The following is a 21,771-nucleotide window of genomic DNA, read 5'->3' as shown; positions in this document are numbered from 1 at the left end:
CTGGAAATTGAGAACTTGCAGTTAAGTTAAAGTTGATAATGATGAGAAACCTTAAAAGTGTAGGCTGAGAAAGTATCGAGTATTAATTGTCATTTACTTTCCTTTTGTGTTGCTTGGACAACTCGGAGGCAGGATCCTGAAGTAGCAGGAGGGCTCTTAGATCGAATGGGTAATTATTTGTTAAAGTGTGAGAATTTCCATTATGAGTAAGCCCCAAAACAACCATCTTTTTTAATAAATTAGAATATCCATTACCAATAACAGGCCATGAGACAGGTAGATCTGGGTGTAAAATTACATATTGAAAATTGTTGGGGAAAGGCACTGGCAGATTGGAGTTGAGTTTTCCAATTAAGGCTTTCTTTAGGATGTTTTCAGTCGAAGCCATTGTGTTTGTGACGCCCTTTACCAGTACGTGCTGTAACCACCAGCCTGATGGATATTTGGGGGTTCATTTGTCTCTTGCAGCTGTTCCAATTTTTGTGAAGAAATAATAATTTTTTTGGAGCAGCATTTCAGACCTTGGTCCTTTTTTTTCCAAGCTGCTGCCTGCAATTTGGCCAGAAGCCAGCCTTTCTTTTCCTTGGTATTTATGTGAAGTGGAACCTATTGCCAGCTGCAGAAAAGCCAATCATTGGATAAACCCAGATCCTGCATCTGAAATGGAGTTAGGAATATTCATCAGGCAAAGCCGGTATCGTAACCTGCATTTTCATATGCCTGGGAGCGTTGCAAGCAATTAGACTGGTCTGATGGGATGGGTCCCTCTCCTCTCTTCCCTTATCCCACCCTTTCTCATTTTTTTCTCTGCCTTCCTTCCCTCCTCCCCCAAAAAGGAGGGGGAGAAAGAAAAGCAAAGTAACTTGTATGGGTAGAGGGGAGGTGTAATTATGAGCAGTGGGACCAATTTAAAAATGGAAGATTTCAGAGAGTCTTAGACTTTCTTTGACATGTTGGGCTTTTTTGCAGAGGATGAAAGGAAAATAAACTAATTTATTCCTAAATTGTAATTCCTTTTTGGTATTAATCTGTTTAATTAGCATAGTTCATAAATGCACATATGCAGGGGAGAGAGGGGGACTGCAAATTGAAATGAAGAAATTTTCAAAGGGAAAGTCTTGATAGGAAAGGCTTCCTGGCAGTGAGATGTTTTAGGCTGCAGGGAGAATAATATCCCAAGAGAAGAGGTGGAAACTCCATTGATTTGGACTTTTATAAGTGAGACTGGATGGAGTAATTTGGGAAGTTTCTTGTAGGGAACAGTCTTTTGCTGCGTGGTGGGTAGGACAAGATGATCTAATCGATCTCTTCCCCGTCCAGTTCATATGGTTTTCATTTCCTTCTGCTGAGGGGTGGGGAAGGGAGGTGGACTGGTGAGGTGTCTGCTAGTATTAGGGATTGGTCAGTTGTTACAGGGTTAATGTTCTTCTGGGCTGTGATTCTGCTACTCCAAAATATTTTAAATTAAAAAGGACTCTTTAGCCCCTGCTCTAGCCATTTCTAGATGTAGAAGGGTGTAACCATCTTAGCAGTGATCGCTCTTCAGCTTTCCTGAAGCTGTAGTTGAGGCATCTCCCAAAACTGTCTTGTGTCAGTAGGGTGTCAGCTCTAGAGCTTAATAACTGAATACTGTTTCACTGAGATTTGAATAGCTTTTTCATTGCTTTTACCCACAAGAAATCCCATTTCCTATTTGCTCCATGGTACAGACCTCTGAGAATGGGTAAGAAATCGGGGCAGAACGTAGCTGGCCATGAACGTTTTATTTCCCCTCTCTTCTAACCTTGGTCATCATGCAGGCTGGTGTTGAGAAAACCTTTTGAAGCATGTTTGGATTTGACCTGCTTGTGACGCTAAATTATGTGGCTAATGGCTTTTGATGTGTTGTGGCTGAATCATGGCTTGAAGGTCGCAAGTGGTCTACCGCTAGCCTTATTTATCTATCAAGGTGGTTGCTGTTTCTGTTGATGGGAAGAAAAGCAAGGATTTATGACTTAGTATGAATTTCCGAGGAGGGATGGAGAGATCTGAGGATAATATCTTACCTAGGAAGGGTGGCTTTGCAGCCAGGCTGGAAATGTCATGGTGGAGGAGATGGTTGTAGGGCCTGGGAGGAGGGAAAAGGTGAGAGAGTGGACTGTGCGCAGCATTTAGGAAGAAGATGGATTAAAGTTTGCTTTAGTGCTAAATGTGAAGGTTGTTCTCGGGACAGAGATAGTTGGAGCAGGGAAGAGGAGGACTGTAGAGCATTGGATAAAGAAGCAACTTTAGCCTGGGTCTGCAGTGCGGTCAAGCAGTAGGATGCTGGGTTTGAGCATTCAACCTAAGCCCAGCAGGTCTCATGTGGAAAACCCGTACAAGGAAACCTTGTTATTTTATCGCCAGCAGAAGAAAGATTACTCATTAGATCTCTGAAGAGTATCAGTAGCTTTCTGCAGTTGCTGACTTCATGGTTATATTTGTTCTTGAAACACTGGGGCATGTAAACACAGTTTATATGTGTCTATTTTTGAGGCCATGTGAACTATAACGTCCATCTTTCCTTGGCTCTGTGCTATAGGGCTCATATTTCCTTGTTTCAAGTGTGAGAAATTGAACCACAGATAGTAGGCATGTCCATCTCTGGTGTCCTCTCCTAAGAAAAAACCTGCAGAGACCTCCCCTAGATCTATGCTTGTGAGCAGGATGTGCTCAGAGCACGTCCATCCCCTTACACAAGTGCAAGGTCAGGTTTCTGCTGGATCTGTTTTTTCCCTTGGAAGAGGACATGGCTTTTCAGGAGAAAAAGTCCGTTCTCCTTGACAGCGATTTTATTCCCGTGACAACTTTAATTCCTTCTGAATTCTCCCAGTTGTGAGGGGCAGCAGAAGTTGGATGCTGCATAATCTCTGATCCCCTGCCAGTTTTGCATCCCTCCTCTCAGCAGTGATTTGTAAATATTATTTTTCCCCCAGTATGTTAAAGGACATTTTCATCTGCCGTGGCAGAAGGAATAGTATTTTGCTGGGACTATTGTATCAAATTTTGCTCCTTGTTTAAGATTTATATTAAAAATAATAATAACACCAATGGAAATGCAACTTCGGTGTTTTCCACTTAAATTACTCATTCACTTACAGTCTGGGAGCTGCAGCTTTGCTACCACTTGAGACCCAAAATGCAAATATAACTGAAGATCATGTGGAAATAAACCCATCCATTTTCTGCTCTCCTGTGTGAGGAGCCAAGGTGTACAAAGGGAAAACCATTGGCAAATACACTGGAATTTAAAACTTGGCAGAAAATAACGATGCAATTGTGGGCTGTTCTCATTGATCGCTTGGGCAAGGCAGTGTGATTTTGGCGTGTTGCTTCAATTTAGCTAATTCTTAGCAGCATAATGGTAATTTCATGAAAGTTATTTCAGTTAGTATCAAAACTGCAACACAATAAAGATAGATTTTTTTTTCCTGATAACAGTTTTGATCAAGGTTTCCTTTTATCCTGCAACTTTTAAATAATTGGCCCACTTGTTCTTTGCTTTTATTGTACTCGGGATATTATAAAATTAGATTGTTTTGTAAACTGCTAATTTTAGACACATCTTGATGCTTATTGTCCCTTTCATTGTGCTTTTTTAATACCATGGCAGAACTCTGCAGAGAAGCGGAAGTAATCTGTGTCCTGAGACTTTTACGCCTAGACTGGATGAAGGGCAAGAAAATGCAGCAGGAGCAATCACCCACCCACTTTTTTTAAAGTCACTTTGCCTTCCTAATCCAAAATCCACAACTAATTCCCTTTGCCATAATATTAGGTAGCGGAAATTGGACAAAAATCATAAATGTACCTGTATCGAATGAGTGTGAAATCAGAAGCAGCTTTCCAAACCAGTAGGTATATATAATAGCCAACGTGGGCATTACAGATACAATTGAGTTGCTAAGGCAGGGCTTTCCAATAGTGCCTTGTATAGCCCCGTATCGTCTAATTATTCCGCTTCAGTGTAAGTTAACAATGAAGAGAAGATAAAAGCTTGGCAACCCGTTTGCTTAGAGGGGTCAATTTATCCCAGCTCTTTGTAGAGCAGTGTAATTTTAGGCTTTTACACGGTGGATAACGCCATCCCCCCTGCAGGAACACTCGCTGCAGCGCTTCCGTAAATAGGTCAGGAGAGGACGGCGTGTCATACAGTGTGGACAGCAATGCCAGAATTGTACCTTGCTTAATGTGAATTATTTTTTCTTGAAGAAAATAAGATGGTTTTGTCCTTACTCACCCAGTTTGTAAAAAAAACTGGGTCAGTTGGACAACTGCTCATGCCAGCAGTGTGTTTTGGTGTGCTGCATTTGGGATGCGAAAGTTCACGGAGCCTGGGATTAACGCTTTCTTCAGCAGCAGCAAGGTGTGATGTCTTTTTTTCCCCAACAGGAACTACTGAAATAATATGTAGCAGGTGTTTCACCTTTCTGAACATTATTCTGATATACTGAGCTTGTTTAGCATGGATTATAAACCAATTGTGGGGCTATTTATTGGCTTCAGCCCTTCTGGGTGACCTTGGATCTCATCTTTGGAAGCAGCTTAAGCCCCATGACATCCAAAAAGAAGAATCTCAGTTTTCTTTGATAACTTCTGTATTTCCCGATACTGTGACAAACTACAGCTGTTGGGCATGGGCAAGGGCTAGGCTACAGTGGCAAAAGACACAGCAATAATGGGGTGAAGTTCCTCATTCCTCCTCTCCCCACCGACAGGCTACTAATTACTTAAGGAGGAAATAGGAGGACTCTGGAAGGCAGAGCGTTGGCAATCAGATGCCAAGGTAAATATAGCCTTGGCCCTGCCTTTAACCGACTTGAGACCATCATGATTACAGGAGGAGTCCTGCTTGAAAACAGCTGGGATGATACGGCCCGAGGTTAACAGATGGCTTTGAACATCCGCGAGCGAGCGATGCAAAACCCTGGGAGCGTTCTTCTCTCCCTCGGTATACAAGCAAGCAACAGGCTGGGACCTGTCCTCCCGGAGCTGCTAAAGAGCACTTTGGATCAGAGCACTACAAAGGATCCATAAAAAATAAAAAATAAAAATCCACTCCTGTCTGCCTTAACATGGATTTTGCTCCAAAAACCACATGGGAGATAGATGGACACGTGGGGAGGGTAAGAAGTTGCATTGGAAACCTTTAGTTCTTCTACCACCCAAACCACACACATTGCTGGTGGGCATGGGATAGCCAAATGCCGGAGATGCTTTTCATTTTGCAGTCTTGCTGGGGAAAAGGAAGGAAAAAAGGCCACTTCTGTTAGTCCGTTTTGCGGGAACACCGGGGCTCAGCTCAGCAGGGACTTAGCTCCTAGTTGTGGTTGCTTCACTTCCCGAGTAGAGCTTCTTTCATCTAGCACAACCAAAGGACTTCCAGGGTAAGACTTTAAATCAAATTTTCCTCTTCCAGTAAAACATGAGGGTCATTTGAGGATGCAACGACACTAAGTAGAAGCAGAAGGAGGAGCTCACCCTTGTATTTTGTCACCCATTTCTTTCATCAGTCCAAACATAGGTCTTTTTTTCTCTCCTTCCTCTGCTTCTCGGCATCTTCTGCACTGGCACTCAGGTTACATGGCCAGAGGCTCCAGCAGAAAGGAGCAACCCCTTGATTTGCTCAGCCCCCATACCTGTTAATGCGTCTCTTTGCTGCCACCTCTCCAGTTACTGCCCTTTCACATCAGACGCTCGCCGCTCCCGCCCAGGAGCCTCCTTTGATCCTTGCACTGGTTTCCTCTATAAAATGGGTGGAAAGAGACTGAATGGCAACTCCCTTGGGCTGGGAGAGCGAAGGTGGGTACACAGCAAGACACAAAAAAAAGTGGAAACAGTAGCTGGCTCCCTGAAGCTGAAGCTTCTGTGCAGCGAGGAAGGATGTCGATGATGCTAAAGACCAAAGGCTGGGACTCAGGATGCCTTGCTGTCCTTGGCTGCCCAGCTTGTCACCTGCTTCCAGGCTGGCTCCCTGCCTCCCTGTCATGGCAAGTAAGCAGATCCTCATACCATAGGAGTGGTTCGGGGAATACTTTGCTCCAGGGACCCACTCAGTGTGAACAAGAGGCGCCAGATTTCCCTTCTCCTGCCCCACTGAGTCCTCCGGTTACTGCAGGGCTTGTGCAATTAAATGGCCCCATATACTCCTGTGCTTGTGTGACTCATCTTGTTACCTGCCAAGCTGTTAAACCCCCAATTTTGGTGTGCTGCATCACACCTCTTGTAATATCTTGGGTCTTTTGAAATGGAAAAGAAGCAAAAAATGCCCCACATGAAGATGCTGTTGGGCCATGAGGACCTTGTGGGACCCAGGGACAAGACGGGCACAGTGCTGGGCAGTGGGGACAGGGCTTGCTCCAGGTGGGCTGATCCTGAGCAGTGGGGTTGCTTCGAGGGGCTGGGGATCACTCCCTGGTAGATGCCTTTGTTGGGTAGATATAGCTAGGAGGACCTCTTGACAAGCTGGTTAATGTTTTTATAGCTGAGTGTGCCATCTGTAAAGGAAGATGGCCATGATTTGACTTACCCTCTCTACTTGGATTGCAAGCACTGATCATTAACACACCTTCATCGGAGAGTTCCAAAATAGCTGGAAACAATGCCTAAGCTCACCACCGGCCTTAGAGCTAACTTCTGCTGCTTTACTTTGGAGGCAGTGAGAGTGGTCTTGGAGAGGCTATATGCTAGAAAACCAACATGAAGGTTTTGTGGTGCAAATTCACAGAATCCCAGAGTGGTCGAGGTGGGAAGGAACATCTGGTCCAAACCCCATGCTCAGGCAGGGCCACCCAGAGCCAGTTGCCCAGAACCATGTCCAGATGGCTTTTGAAGATCTCCAAAGATGGAGACTCGTTCCGTGGCTTCTGTCTGTGTTAAAACATCCTCACCACCACAGTGAGACCTAAGCGGGAAAACTAGATGACAACAAAGAGAACAAAGATGCTGAGGCACATGAGATGACCGTGATGGTGGGACGTTGGGTGCCCCTTTGGTGGGGGATCAGACCATAAGCGCAGACTGCGTTCCGTGTGGTTGAACTGATCGTCTGAGATGTGTTAAACCTGGCTGTCAAAAAAGAAATATTTAACTCTTGTCTTCAAAGTGAGGGTGGGGACAAGTGTCAGCAGGGGGCAAAAGTCTGCTGCAGCAGTGAGGGCTCACTGGTGGAGAGCTGGGAGGGTGGTGAAAGGGCTGCCGTGGAGCTCGTGTCAACTGATGGAGCCCCAGAAACCAAATGGGAGGGATCCTGTCATCTCTTACAGTGGGGTCTCCCTTGAAGTACCCTGTAAGAGCAGGAATGGAAACGCATGAGAGCACACAACTACAATCTTCACAGGATAGACCAGCATCCTTTCCCAGTTTCATACTCATTTTCATACCTAAAGCATTACCATTTTGACAGAGGTGGGGAATGCTGCATTCATTAAGTGTGATTCATCTTTTATTTGTGATACCACATAGAGGTCCCACGGAGCCAGGTCCTGCGTGGAGAACTACCGGAGCATGTGCTGAGCAGAAGTACAGCCGCTGCCCCAAGAGCTGATATGTACAGAGTAGTCCCATTGCACAGTGCTGTGAATGTGGGAAGGAGAAGGATCAGCACATCCCTTCGTTGGTGAAGCGTTGCTTGTTTTTACTTTATAGCTGCTACTTCTGTCGTACAGAGGTCTGCAGGTGAAGGAGAGCGATGGGAAAGGGAGCTCTGTAGGACAGCAGAAGGATGCGGGAAGACTCTGGTGCACACAGAGATTTGCTGAGGGAAACCATGTGTATTTTAGCATGATGGAAGGAAGGCCACAGCTGCCTCTGCATGATGTGTGCCGGGGCGATGGTGGGGTGTCCTGGCTGTGGCGTCAGGGTTGGGCACACCGTGACAGGAGGTCCCCATAAGTCACTCCTTCACCACTGAGCTGGTTCCACCCTCATGCCTAGACCTACAGAAGGAGCAGCTGTGCAACCCTCTGATGAGATGGAGTAAATCAGAGGCAGAAATGTTCCCTTCTTTTCATACAATGCCAACAGAGCAGTTAACACTGCAAGGACACCTGTGGCTTTGGGGGATTTCTTGGCTACTTTCTCAGAGAGTTTTCTGCTGATGAGATAAAACTAATCAGCCATAGCTCGAAGAATGAAATTATCTTAGACCACCAAGCCATATCTTGTCAAATGGCTCCATCTGTTTGCTCCACACCTTACTGGCTCAATTAAAGCCATTGGGGTCTTTGCTGGAGATGACCTTTCTGTCTTCAGCCTTTCTGACCTTCCCAATGAGGAATCCAACTCTCCAAAGCTGAGTGCATCCTTGGTTGGCAGTGAGGGTCCAGTTGGATTTGAGTGTTTTTGGCACTGTGTCTGATGCAGTTTAAGGATGACAGTTGATCCTGGGGCTGGCTGCATGGGTACCTGTCCCAGAAAGCTGCTTGGGGGTGAGACCGTCCACCTGGTCCTCAAACCCAAGATCCCAAGTCGAGTACTTCCCTGCAGTGGTGAGACAGAAGGGGGAGATGCCAACTGCACGCTGTGTTCCTGGTAGCTTCTTTCTGACTTAATAGGAGAACTGACCGCAGAAAATGTACAATATTTTTTTTCTCTGCGTTTTCCTGAAATCTGTTGAACCGCTTTGCCGGTAGAAGGAGGAGAGGTGATATGGGGGATGGGGAGGAAGAAATAATGGTTTCTCTGTTCAATGAAACTCCCCTAACAGACAGTTTATGTTGTTTTTTCCCCCTCCAAACACGTAGATCTGATCTGAAAATCCAGGGCTTAAAAGCACAGATGTTTAGTCTGACACACAAACATGGCATCTTTCCAGCAAGTGAAACAGCTTTGCCGCTTGTGAGTTCGGAGGAGCTAATCTGGGATGAGAGGAGTTAAAGCTGCTCAGCAAGAGCTGCAACCGGGTCACCGCAAACTTTCCTTCCCTTCCCTCCAGGTGAAGGGGTCTTTCCCTTTGTACTAAAGCAGCTTTCAGAGATGTTACTGCTTCTTCTGTCCCGCAAAGTATCCTCTAGGGCAGGGGGAGAAGCAGTGGTGGGGATGTAAACGAGTCAATGGCAGCAGCACCGTGTCGGATCTTGCGAGATGGTTTTTGTGGGTCTTATCTCCATGCCCAAATAGGTCAGGGGGAAGATGGGATTGGATTCATTCTGTCTATACATTAATCTCATAGTCAGAGACGTGTTGGGGTGCGAGTCGGGATTGCTAGCCATTTATTTCTAACTCATTAATTTTCATTCCAGTCCACACCACTTCTGATGTTCCTTGCTTGACTCTTAATAAGTATCTCAGCACCTGCCATTTATAACTGGTTCCTCCAGCTAGTTTAAGAGCATCCCACACCTGAAATGCCCTTTTGCTGCTAAGAAGGGCCACCTGGAAAGAGCAAGGGCTGCCCTGCTTTTGCCTGTGCTCTCCCTTTCTGGAGCAAGTCTTTTCAAATGGTGCAAGATCTGCTTTGGAGGTTGAGCTGTGCCCATTGTCTTCACTTGCCAGCGTTGGAGCTGGGAGGTGGCCAAAATTGCTCTCACGAGCATGCTGGCAGCCTCTGCAAAGTGGTGGTTGAGATACAGGGGTTTTCCTTCAGCAAAGCAACCAGCGGGCACTTCAGAACTGAACCCTTTCTTGTGCTGCTCATGGGATAATTAATTAATTGATAATGAAGATGCCACCATGTTTTCCAAAGCCTCCCAAGTCTTCCTTTCCTATAGCTGATGCTCTATACCAGTCAAAGATGGGGAGGACTCAGTATCCAACCTTATAACTGTACAAGCATCCATACAATGGAGTACCAGGGATATAAAGAGGATATAAAGCGATCCCATAACATCTGAAGAACTTGTTTTTTAAAGTCAGCTAAATCACACCCAGAATCCGTAGGATGCCTGTAAAAGCTGTGAGGGGAGAGGAATGGAGGCTGGTTGGAGACCCAGTGCAAACACTCCATCATGCGGTTCATGTTTATGTTAAGGCGCTTCTGGAAATGACATCTAGATTAGTGAAATTATTTAGAAGCAGTGCTTTTGAGAACAGTGCCTAACATGAAGGTATTGTTAAGGTCAAAATGACCAAAAATAGCCCTATAATCTACCGATCGCTCATAACATCCCTCTTGCTTTGTGTACGTACTGGATGTTGCCTTTTTTCCATCCATAGGACTCTGTTTTCAACCCTTGTGCACCTCCCAAAATGACATCTCCTACTCTTCTCCCTCCTGTTTGGTGCATCCTTGCATTCGATTATGGCAACATTGGTGGGGGGGGTCTTCAAAAGAGCACTCCTCTCCTCCTCTCACCCCACTGCTGTACAAGCATGGGATGGCTTGGGGTGTAACATTGCTCACTTGGGATAAACCAAACCCATAGATTAATCATCTAGAAATGCTGAGCATCCGATTTCGGGCAGGGCACAGCTCAGAGCTGGATGTATGTCACTGAAGGATTGGACTTGATTGGACTGGATTTGGTTTGGACTAAGGGGAACGGCAGGGATTTGAGCCAGGTTGGCCCCTGGTCTTCAGCAGGCTGCATTTCATGGAATCAAAACTGGTGACACCAAGCTGAGTGGTGCAGGTGATTTGCTAGAGGGAAGGGATGCCATCCTGAGGAACCTTGACAGGCCTGAGGAGTGGACCCATGTGTACTTCAGGAGGTTCAACAAGGCCAAATGCAAGGTCCTGCACGTGGGTCGGGGCAACCCCTGTATCAATACAGGCTGGGGGATGAAGGGATTGAGAGCAGCCCTGCCGAGGACTTGGGGGTACTGGTGGATGAAAAACAAGCCAGCAATGTCCACTCGCAGCCCAGAAGGCTAACTGTATCCTGGGCTGCATCGAAAGCAGCATGTCCAGCAGGTCGAGGGAGGGGATTCTGCCCCTCTGCTCCGCTCTGGTGAGAGCCCACCTGCAGTACTGCCTCCAGCTCTGGGGTCCTCAGCACAGGAGAGACATGGACCTGTTGGAGCAGGTCCAGAGGAGGGCCACAAAAATCATCAGAGAGCTGGAACACCTCTTGTATGAAGAAAGGCTGAGAGAGTTGGGGTTGTTCAGCCTGGAGAAGAGAAGGCTCTGGGGAAACTTTATTGCAGCCTTTCCATACTTAAAGGGGGCTTATAAGAAAGATGAGGACAGACTTTTTAGCAGGGCCTGTTGCGACAGGACAGGGGGTAATGGTTTTAAAGTAAAAGAGAGTAGGCTGAGATTGGACATAAGGAAGAAATGTTTTACAATGAGAGTGGTGAGACACAGGTTGCCCAGAGAGGCTGTGGATGCCCCATCCCTGGAAGTGTTCAAGGCCAGGTTGGATGGGGCTTTGAGCAACCTGGTCTAGTGGAAGATATCCCTGCCCATGGCAATGGGGTTGGACTAGATGATCTTTGAAGGTTCCTTCCCACCCAAACCATGCCGTGATTCTATGAAAATGAGACAAATTTGTTAGGCTGGGCCACTGCGCCGCCAAATACAGTCTTGGTCTTCAGCAACAGACTTTGTCTTGTATTTGTGCAGCAACAAGCTGCTACAGAAAGCGCTCTCTGTTGTGTGCGAGCTCCTGTACCATTTAATGCCTGGTTGGGGGGTCTCTTATTTAACGGCAATACTGAGGATCCTTCTGTGTATTATGCTCCTAGCTAAGGCGTGATGGAAATGGGTGTTTTTGTGGGAATGCTGCTTTTCAAAGCCTTTTAAAAGGCTGGGACAGCAAAGACTTTCAAAGATGGGGATGTCTCGGTTGCTATCCACTGCATTGCTATTGAAATGAAAATATTTAACCTGAGTGCTCCGTCATTCTGGATAGGTTTGAAATTAACTTAATTTAGCGTACTTTTGGCTGTTTGGCCTAGGTGCCTAATACAGGGGGATTTGAACTCTGCCATAGCCTCTTAATGTTTATTTGAATATCACTAAAATCTAAGTGACACAAGGTGATATTTAATGCCTGCTTGTGGACACCTTGTTTATTGGCAAAAAAACAGAATGAGCCATAAAAACTGAATTCCAGCGTTACCTTGACTCTGTTCTGTCTTTCATATGCTCCAGGCTGCTGTCATCAAGGAAACTTGAAATTCCCTCTTTGTGGTTTTTCTTTTGCACACGAAATGGCCAAGATACTTCACCTAACCGCTGCTTATGTGCGTGCAAAAATATTTATGGTCCCAGTGCAAATAAAATCTCCAAACTTTTCAGAGAAGTCATTCCTTCCAGCAGCTGCTGCCGCTGTGGTGGCCTGTTGTGCCTGATCACAGCAGCTGTTTCAGGCTTTTGAGCAGTTTTTGGGTGGAGAATTGCCCTGCCAAAGGAGGGGAAAATTTTGGGGGGGGCTCTGTACTCTGTCTCCAGTTTGCCACGATGGGCGTTTTACTGCTATATTGCAGGAGAGAATAATTAATCTGACGATTTGTTGGTTTTCATGAAATTACCATTGCAAACTTGTCCTCTTTTCTAGTGCCAAGCTGTAGGTCAGGAGACGATGCTTGGTGATGATGGGATGCGTCCGCCTTCTGTTTGGGTAGGGACCTCAGGCTTCTCCTGGAGCTCCATCTAGAGGGGAGGAAGCTCTGGACCACCATAGCTCTGATGTCCCCTTACCCAACCTTCTACCCTGAAGCACCTTGCCAGGGCTGTCAGCCATGGTTTTCCTGGCCTTGTGGTCACTCTTGACTCAGGAGCAACTTTGCTGCTGGAAACCCTTGCTGCAAAGCTGGCAGCTCTGTTTAGCAGCAAGGACACCACGGCCAAACCCAGTTCCTTTCCATATCACTGCTGGGGAAGGATGTTTCTCTACCAAACCCCAAAAACAGGTACTGCTCCCTTGGCTAAGGATGTAGAAACCACACAGTGCTCTGCGGTTGCTTTTAGGGTTGATTTCACAAGAGAAATCGTTGCGGTTTGGGCTGGGGCTTTCCTTGAGAGGAGGTCCTAGCTGGACGTTCCCAACATCTGTGCTGTGGCTGTGCAGGCAAGGTGGCCAGCATCTCCATGGACCTCTTTGCTCCGGCAAAGCTTGCTCCTCCAACTTCATCTTTCCTCTTGCCGTGCTGACAAGAGCGGCGTCCAGCCCCGCGGCACGGATCATTCCCAGCAGCCATCTGCCAAGCTTGTGAACATCTTAGCCACCAGTGCTGCAGTAACCTCGAGGTTTCACCGTGGAGATCTTTGGTCATGGTTCACCTCTTGCCCTTGCTGGAGCAAGACATGAAGCCCAGGACCGCAGAGGTTGGAGCAATGCATGGGCTTAGGTGGAGCATCGGCTGCTGGAAACAGCAGCATGCTCCAGCCGTTGGCTTTGGTTTAAAGTCCGCTACATGATACTCATATTTTAAATGCCAACCTGGAGGGAAAAACACAACGGGGCTGAGTATCAGGTTATTTTCCCCATCCGAGTCCTAGTTCTCCCCTGGTTTTTTATATAGTGTGGCACCAGGATTCCCAGCTACCCGTCTGTGCCCAAAAAAACCGCTGATTTAAACCTTAGCAACAGGGTATTTTTGTTTAGATTGTATTTATTCTCCTGTGAGAGTCATTGTTCTCTCCCATGCCTTGACCCTTTCGAAGGCTGATGATAAAAGCCCTTGCTGACAATAATATGGTTGAGTTCAGCCTTTTGTTGGGGAGATTAAAATAGAGAATGAATTGTGAATAACATGGGAGGGCTAAAAGTTAGTCGTCCCAGGCTGTTGTTTAATCACTTTAAGGATAAGAAACTGCATTTTCATTATATTTTTTTTTCAGAACTATTGAGCATTAGGTTTTGTGTTGGTATCTGGAGGGGCTTGTACCCACCCTGTTGTTTAAGACTAGGATTGTTTCAGTTTGCATAATCTTGTGTCAGCAGGAAGTAGGTTTGTAGCAATGATATTAGGTTTATGATAGGTTTATAGCAATATATATAAAATATATATAATAGCTTTATGATATTAGGTTTATAATAGGCTTATATTTTTATATATATATAAAAATATAAATATATTTTTATATGGAATAGGTTTATAGCAGTAGCAATGATAGAAGATGCCCGGCTTGGTGTGGCTCTAAGACTTGTGCCTGCAGCATCGCTTTGTCTTGAACAAGGATGCCGCTCTTCGGCATGGAAGATGGAAAGGAAAATAGTTGAAAAAAAGACAGATGGAAAAAATAGATGGAAAAAAAAAATGGAAAGTGGAAATCGAGCCACTGGAGGCAAACAAGAGTTTGGTCCTTTTTCAGGAGCGTGGGCTGATGAGAAGAAATGTTTGGGAGATTGATCTGCTCGAAATGCCAACAGCGTGAATAACGGACGTTGCCCCAAAACTCTGCTGGCCCCGAAATCCTTTCCTTGCTGAGGATATTTTGGCTGCTCTCTGGGCGCAGGCTCCTTTCTGCCAGGATATTTATGTTCTCAGTGAACTTCCCACTCACATCAGCATCTTGAAAAGCTTCCCATCCCTCCTCATAGACAGCCTCTCTCCCCAGCTGCTCTTACCTGCAGTCCCCATAATTGGCAATAATTTCCCTAATTGCTCACAAAAGCAGATGTTCTCTCTGTGGTCGCATTGAACTGGCTTATACTGTACTATATACATGAGCACACAGCATTAAAGGACTAATTCCTGTAAATAAGCCTATTAAAAGGTTAGAAATATTGCCTCCAACTAAACCATTGATGGCAGCTGAATCCCACAGGTTTTATTAATTTGTTATTTGTAACATGGCAATCCCCGTCTGCTTGGGACTGGGATGCCCTCATTCTTGGCCAGTTGCTCTTACGTAGTGGTCAATGGATGTCTTAGCATATGAGATCAGCCCTTTGCATTCTTTCCAGCTAATAAATCACATTTATACATAATTAACACTACACCTAACATATCCCCAGTATTACTGGTGAGTGGGAGAAGAGACGGGTTCATGCCATCGTGAGCAGGGGGCCTGTGCTTTCAAGGCTTTAGGTGATGCTGCTAAAGAAAAAAATTAATATCTCACTTATTTTCCTGCCTCAAAGTGGTGGGGGGAAAGTGGTTCCCTGATTCTTCTCCAAGTGCAGCACTTTGCTTTTCACCCTTCATAGGGAAAGGGTTGTCGACAGCATTGCAGCATCGATCCTGGGGCAGCCTGGGGAAGAGCCCTTACCTGAGTCGTCAGCTTAATTGCCAGCGCTAGTCCCCTGTACTACTTGAACCAGGAGTTGATGAGGTGTAATTAGGCTGTGGGAGGGTAATTGGTAGGAGCTCCATCCAGCAGTTGGGGTAGCATTGCCTTCTGGAAAGCCCCTCAATTGTTTTAGGCTGTCCTTTGCTGGCGGGTGCTGTCAGCTCTTGCTGTGGATGTGAAGTGCCCGTTGCCTGTGCTACAGGGAGAGCACAGCCCTGCAGCATTCAGAGGCTTATTATATATATATATAGTATTTTTTCTCCAGTTATTTCTCCTAATTTAAGAAGTAGGTATTGGGATACTTTCTATAAATTGGGATGGCCAGAGCGCGATTGTTTCTCTTCTTATTTTCTGGTGGGTCACATATGATCTACAATTGCTCCAGCTTTTAATATCTCCAGCAACAGCGTCAGAGCTCGCAGTGTTGCATTTTGATCCAAATTTCACCTGCAACCTGGATGAGAGCTTCAGCAGCCGTTTGCATTGCTTTACAAATAAGCTGCAGCTTGCTTTCGTGATGGCCTTCGGCTGGGCAAAAGATGCTCATAAAAACGGCATCCTTGCTGTCAGCTAGGTGATAGCTGAAGTCTCTAGGTCACCCCCAACTGATGATTCTGTGTTTCCCACTTAGGACTTTTACATTTACTTGCCTAAAGCTTCCTTGCTGCTTGCAGGGGAGAGCTCTTCTCTCTCTCTCTTTGTTGGACCAAAAGTTTTAGCTCAAGCTTCTGAAATCCTGTGTGCTGACACGGAGGGGTATAAAGTCACAGCCCAGAAGCTCTGCTGCGTGTCTGGGTCAGGGCATCACAGCCCAATGGTGTTGGACTGGAAGATGTTGGCACCTCTTGACTCCTGCCCTTCCCCAGGACAAAATCAAGGCTGTGCCTGAGCTCAGGGCACAGCTTTCACCAGCAATTTGTTTTTCAGCTTCTGCATCCCCTTCGGAGGTTGTGGCTCCTGGTCCCCGTCAGTGGAGCTGGCTGAAGTCAAGCAGCCGGGCTATGCATCATGCGGCAGCCCTGGATGATGGAGGAATGCAGAATCTGCCATTGCATTAATGAATATTATAAGCTATTAAGTCAGTTTTGGTCCTTAGGACCGCTTGTTTAGCACCATTTCATCCTCTTGGTAGATTCATCATCCGATGAGAATGGAAAAATTAAGGCGTTTTGATGAGCTGATTTTTTAAAGCACCATCACTCTATGTTTGCAGCTCCAGAAATACCTGTCAGGCCATTTTCCTTTCACCTGGAAATACACTCCAGTATCTTATTTGTAGATTGTGTTGAAAAACACTTGTGTCTGGCAGCACAACTGCTCCCAGTCAGACTTTTCAGCTTGATGCCTTCAGCAGAAGACATGCCTCAAAATGCTTTTGGCACTCAAATAAAAGTCAGAGAGGAAAACGCTTTAAACTCCAGTTCCCCTCATTTGCAAACCTTGTTTATAGACCCTTGCAGCCACTGGTAAAATTGGGCTTTTGGTTTCTTTCTCTGGCAAACTGTGACAGAAACACAGTTAATGCGAGATGCAGGGGATGGATCCCTGGCCCCGCTGTGGCTATCGCCGTTTGTACATCGTCCTTGACCCTTTTTTTCTAGTCTAATACATGCAAATATATGTAAAGAGTAAAGACTGTTCCACCGAGTCTTGCACGTTTGTTCAAAGAAAAGGAAAACAAGCTGAATTTACAGGGAATTTGCAAGCTGAATTTTAAGACCCATATATAAAAAGACCCAAAAAACGGCTGGTGGCGGCTGCCGATGCTGACCGAAGCGATGCTTTCTGGCATCTATTTTCCCTGCGCTCGCAATTGTAATGTCATTAATATGGAGCTTTTTGAGAACTGGAGTATATCCTAATTAGCAGCCTCTGATTTTTTTTCTAGTTTCATAATCAGTGATCTCGGCTTCACCAGAAGTGTTACTGTGGCAACAGGGCTGAACTGAGCAGCGGTGCAGAATTACCGCAGGTAAATTGGTGATTTTACGGATCCACGGCACTTTCTTAGCCCAGGGGCTGCTCCGTGGGACGGGCTGGCTGCTCCCCGCACCCTACAGGTGTCCCGGGCGGATTTCAGGGTAAGCACAACCAGCGATTAAGCTGCATGACCGAACGCATGCGTTTTAATTGGAGCTTAGCCTCTGTAATGAGATTTTAAGGCTGTCATGCGAATGATCCCCTCTGACACCTTTGTTTTAAGTAGGATGCTCTGAACACTCGCCACCCGAATGCTCCGGCTCCCCGGCTCGGTCTCTGCTTGGAGCTGGGACTTCATCTCGGTCCTGCAGAAAGGGCTGAGCCCAAAAGCTGGGCTTTATTTTTAGTGTGGGTTTGTTTTTGTTTTTTTTAAACCTTGTTTCTCCTCCCCATGTACCATTCGCTCATTCTCTGAAAGGCATCTTGCTAGGTAGGGATGTTGTTATGCTAAATAATGGCCATGCTTCATCCTGACTCCTCAATCAAAAGCAACCGGTCCTTTTTGTAGCTGGTATGTGAACTGCACTCATGTTTTCTTTGTACATGTTACAAATGATGCCTGGGACAAAGAAGGGGCCACCCTAAAATGGAATATTTAGAGAAATATATTCCTGTATGACTTGACGTTTGGGGATTTTTTATTTATTTATTAATTCATTATTTTGAATAGTGAGATGAACCAGCTTCACTCGAGCCTTTCGGGCAGTCACTCTCCGCTTCCCAGCACCACATTGCAGCTGCGATGCCCATCCTGCGGGGGGAAGCACACCAGGAGGCCATGGTTTTTGGTCTCATGCTAGCCAGGGTTTTTTACAAGCTCTTGGGGTGTTGCTTCAGCAGATATGTTTTAATTACCCCAGAAGGAAGTCTCACCTCCCTCTCCCCTTTGCAACGCAGCTCCTTCCACCCCACCATCCCTTACCAGCCTGGCCTGCAGTGAAACCCTCCATCCCCAGCACCTTCCTCCTGGTCAAGGCTCAGAGTCGGTCCTTCATCTTCATCCTCCCTGACCTGACAGCTCCCTTGGGCTTAGCTCACTGCTCTCCTTTTTTTTAGAACTTCACCTTCTCTTGTCTTTTACCTGTCCCGCCTTGATGTTCCTTGATGCCGTGTCCTTTAGAAAACCCTCTCCAGCTGGTCGTTCTCCATTGCTACAGGTCCAAGAAGGTCCTCATCCTGTTCTGTCTCCCTCCACAATTTATTCCCCAACCCATCCTGTGGTTTTTTCTGCACATGGTGAGAGGTGCAAGAGGGACTGGCACGTGCTCCCACAATCAGACAGCCGCGGTGTCGGCAGAAAAGAGTGGCTGAGGGCGCATTAAACCCATCCTAATTATAAGAGTTATTAGGAAAATTATTACTAGGAAAATAATTGGATGTATTTGTAGCTCTTCCCCTCCGAGGCACTCAGGGCAGCTTCCAGACTGCTCATTGACTCTGATCATTGTGCCAGCAGTGTGGCCAGGAGTACCTGTCTGTGCAGCTCGATGGGCAAGGGCTGGAGATCATCGAGTGCCTTGGTCTTAGACGTGCCACTGATCTGTCCCTGGCATAGCCGTGAATGAAGGCTACATCTCCTGGCTTTTCCTTCTGTATTTTTAGCATGAGACCATCAAGTCTCTAGGCTCTATGTTAGTATTTGCCTGTTTTTAAACATAGAGGGAGAGATTTCTTTCCTAAAAGTAAGGCACTACAGAAAACTAAGATCTGATGTGCCGCAGTTACAGAGGACAGATACCCACTGTTAACATTTCTGCATATCTTTAGGAGCCTGAACTATTTCATGTCTGGATTACTTAAGCATCCACATTCATTGGTGTTTGTCTCTGTTTTTTTGCTTAAAACCTCATCAGTTTAGTTTTCCTGTCTCCTAACTGGGATAATAATTCCCTAGTCTGAAGGCTCTTCTAGGAGTCTTGCTTATCAGTCTTGAGATGCTCCAACCTCCTTTAGAAGAGGCTATAATGGGCTCATTTCCTCTGAGCAGCTTTTGACTCTTCTTTAGTGGCTCTGAGGCAGTAAAGGTTGTCTCGTACCTGGCAAAGGGCCATCATGGTGTGCAGTAACTGGTGCTTGTTCACTGGACACCAGCGTAGAGCTGGAGGGGCACTGGTGGGATCCCAAAATACATCCTGCACACTGTAGGGTTCTCCTTCCAGTGCTGGATGTTATCTTACTCCATTATGAGCTTAAATCCCAGCAGGTTTGCCTTCTGAAAAGTTTGCAGGACAATAAGTTACAGAATCACAGAATCCCAGAGTGACTGAGGGTGGAAGGGACCTCTGGAAGTCATCTGGTCCAACCTCCCTACTCCTCTAGAGCTGGTTGCCCAGAACCGTGTCCAGACAGATTTTTAATATCTCCAAGGATGGAGACTCCACAACCTCCCTGGACAGCCTGTGCCAGTGCTCGGTCACCCTCACACTCAGAATCTGTTTTCTGAGGTTCAGAGGGACCCTCCTGTGTTTCAGTGTGTGCCCATTGCCCCTTGTCTCATCACTGGGCACCACTGGGAAGAGCCTGGCTCTGTCCTCTTTGCATCCTCCCTTCAGGTATTTATAGACATTGATGAGACCCCCCCTGAGTCTTCTCTTCTCCAGGCTGAACAGTCCCAGCTCTCTCAGCCTTTCCTCCCAGCAGAGATGCTCCAGTGCCTTCGCTGGACTCTCTCCAGTATGTCCACATCTCTCTTGTACTGGGGAGCCCAGCGCTGGACACAGTGCTCCAAGTATGGCCTTGCCAGTGCTGAGTAGATGGGGAAGGATCACCTCTCTCGACCTGCTGGCAATATTTTGTCTAATGCAGCCGTTGCATGGTAAGCAAATACCACTGGTGGTCTTTGTGGCAAGGGCACGTTTCTGGCTCACGTTCAGTTTGGTGTCCACCAGGACCCCCAGGGCCTTTCCTGCCAAGCTGTTTTCCAGCTGGGTGGCCCCCAGCACATACTGGTGCCTGGGGTTGTTCCTCCCCAGGGGCAGGACTTTGCACTTCTCCCTGTTGCACTTCATGATGTTCCTGTTGGCCCATTTCTCCAGCCTGGTGAGGTCCCTCTGGATGGCAGCACGACCTTCTGGAGTATCAGCCACTCTTCTAAGTCAGACACCAGTTTGGTGTCATCAGCCAATTTGCTGAGGGTGCGCTCTGTCCCATCATCCAGATCATTAATGAAGATGTTAAACAGGACTGGACCCAGTAAGTTATAATTAACTGTGGTCTCAAAGGTCCTTGCAAATATTTCTGAATGAATTAAACCTGCGTCTTTCACTTACAGAGTGAAAAAAGCCAGTCTGGGAGCCTTTTTATGGTAGGTCAGGCTGAAGCACAGGGATTTCCAGTTTTTGGTGGCAGAGGTAGGAAGGGAGCTTGGGGAACCTCCTTCCAAGTTCTGGCTGGTGAACACCTGATGCTCTCTACATCCACCCACGATGGTTTCATGCACTTTGCTGCTGCCAATGTGTGCTATGAGAGCCCATGTGATCAGCATGGGATAGACTAACATCTCACTAAAGATTACATCCATGTGAAAGACTGATCCTGGTTCAGGCCAGTAGTTTTTAACATCATCCTAACAGTGCTAGATATTTCTGGATGCCCTGAAAGCCAGGTGGGAGCAGGGTCGGGTTCCCTCCATGCACGTATGATGATGTTGCTCTTTGAAAGAGGACTGTGCGTTCACCTGTTGGACTGAGGGCCACGAAAATGGTCAGAGGGCTGGAACACCTCTTCTATGGAGAAAGGCTGAGAGACTTGGGGTTGTTCAGCCTGGAGAAGAGAAGGCTCCAGAAGACTTTATTGCAGCCTTTCAGTACTTAAAGGGAGCCTATAAGAAAGACGGAGAGAGACTTTTTACCAGGGCCTGCAGTGACAGGACAAGGGGCGACGGTTTTAAATTACAAGAGGGTAGGTTGAGGTTGAACGTAATGAAGAAGTATTTTTTGATGAGACTGGTGCGACACTGGACCAGGCTGCCCAGAGAAGTTGTGGCTGCCCCATCCCTGGAAGTGTTCAAGGCCAGGTTGGATGGGGCTTTGAGCAACCTGGTCTAGTGGAAGGTGTCCCTGCCCATGGCAGGGGGATTGGACTAGGTGATTTTTGAAGGTCCCTTCCAACCCAAACCATGCCATGAGCGAATATCGAGGTGCAGGAAAGTAGCGATTTGTTGAAGGTTGGGCAGGTGGAGAAAGCAAAACCCCAGGCCCTTACCGCAGGCTTGCCACCTCCTCGTGCGCCGTTCAGTACAGCGGCTGTCGCTCATGTGGAGGCCGCCTGTTTATTTAAAAGCTAAAAAAAAAAAAGAAAAAAAAAGAAAATGAAGTGGATTTTCAGAAGGGGTGAATGGTTGCTGTGATTCATCTTTTCTGTTGAAGAGTGGAAAAGCAGAGGGTGGGGTGGGGGAATAATCTTCAGTGACACATCAAAGGCCTCGTTTCAGCTTCGGAGACACATGCAAGGAATTAGTCACTGCGTATTAGTGCAACAAAACCCTTTTCCCTCCCTAAACTCAACGGTTCCTCTCCCTGCGATGGCCAGCTCGCTGCAGCCCTTAGCCATCCCAGCGCGGTTCGGAGCCGAAGCAGCTCGTTGCACGGTGTTAACGAAGAGAAGACATCAATGCATGGTGTAAGGAGCCCCCGCAAGACATTTGGCCCCCC

General features: G+C 46.7%; 1 protein-coding gene across 5 annotated transcripts in view; it reads left to right on the top strand.

Annotated features, from left to right (window-relative positions):
* The window catches only part of PTPRA (protein tyrosine phosphatase receptor type A), a 129,786-nt gene that overhangs the window by 73,151 nt on the left and 34,864 nt on the right, over positions 1 to 21,771 (top strand). For 2 of the 5 annotated variants that reach the window (XM_030016067.2, XM_030016082.2), the window contains one exon: positions 17,028 to 17,220. The exons of 2 other annotated variants lie outside the window; for them this stretch is intronic. The gene's annotated coding sequence lies outside the window, so the exon portion shown is untranslated. The remainder of the gene's footprint in view (positions 1 to 17,027; positions 17,221 to 21,771) is intronic. One more of the 5 variants, XM_030016075.2, reaches the window with a different exon arrangement.

The sequence above is a fragment of the Aquila chrysaetos genome, chromosome 1, assembly GCF_900496995.4.
Source record: "Aquila chrysaetos chrysaetos chromosome 1, bAquChr1.4, whole genome shotgun sequence".
In the NCBI taxonomy this organism is placed as follows: Eukaryota; Metazoa; Chordata; class Aves; order Accipitriformes; family Accipitridae; genus Aquila; species Aquila chrysaetos.
This window is presented reverse-complemented; position numbering and strand designations above follow the sequence as displayed.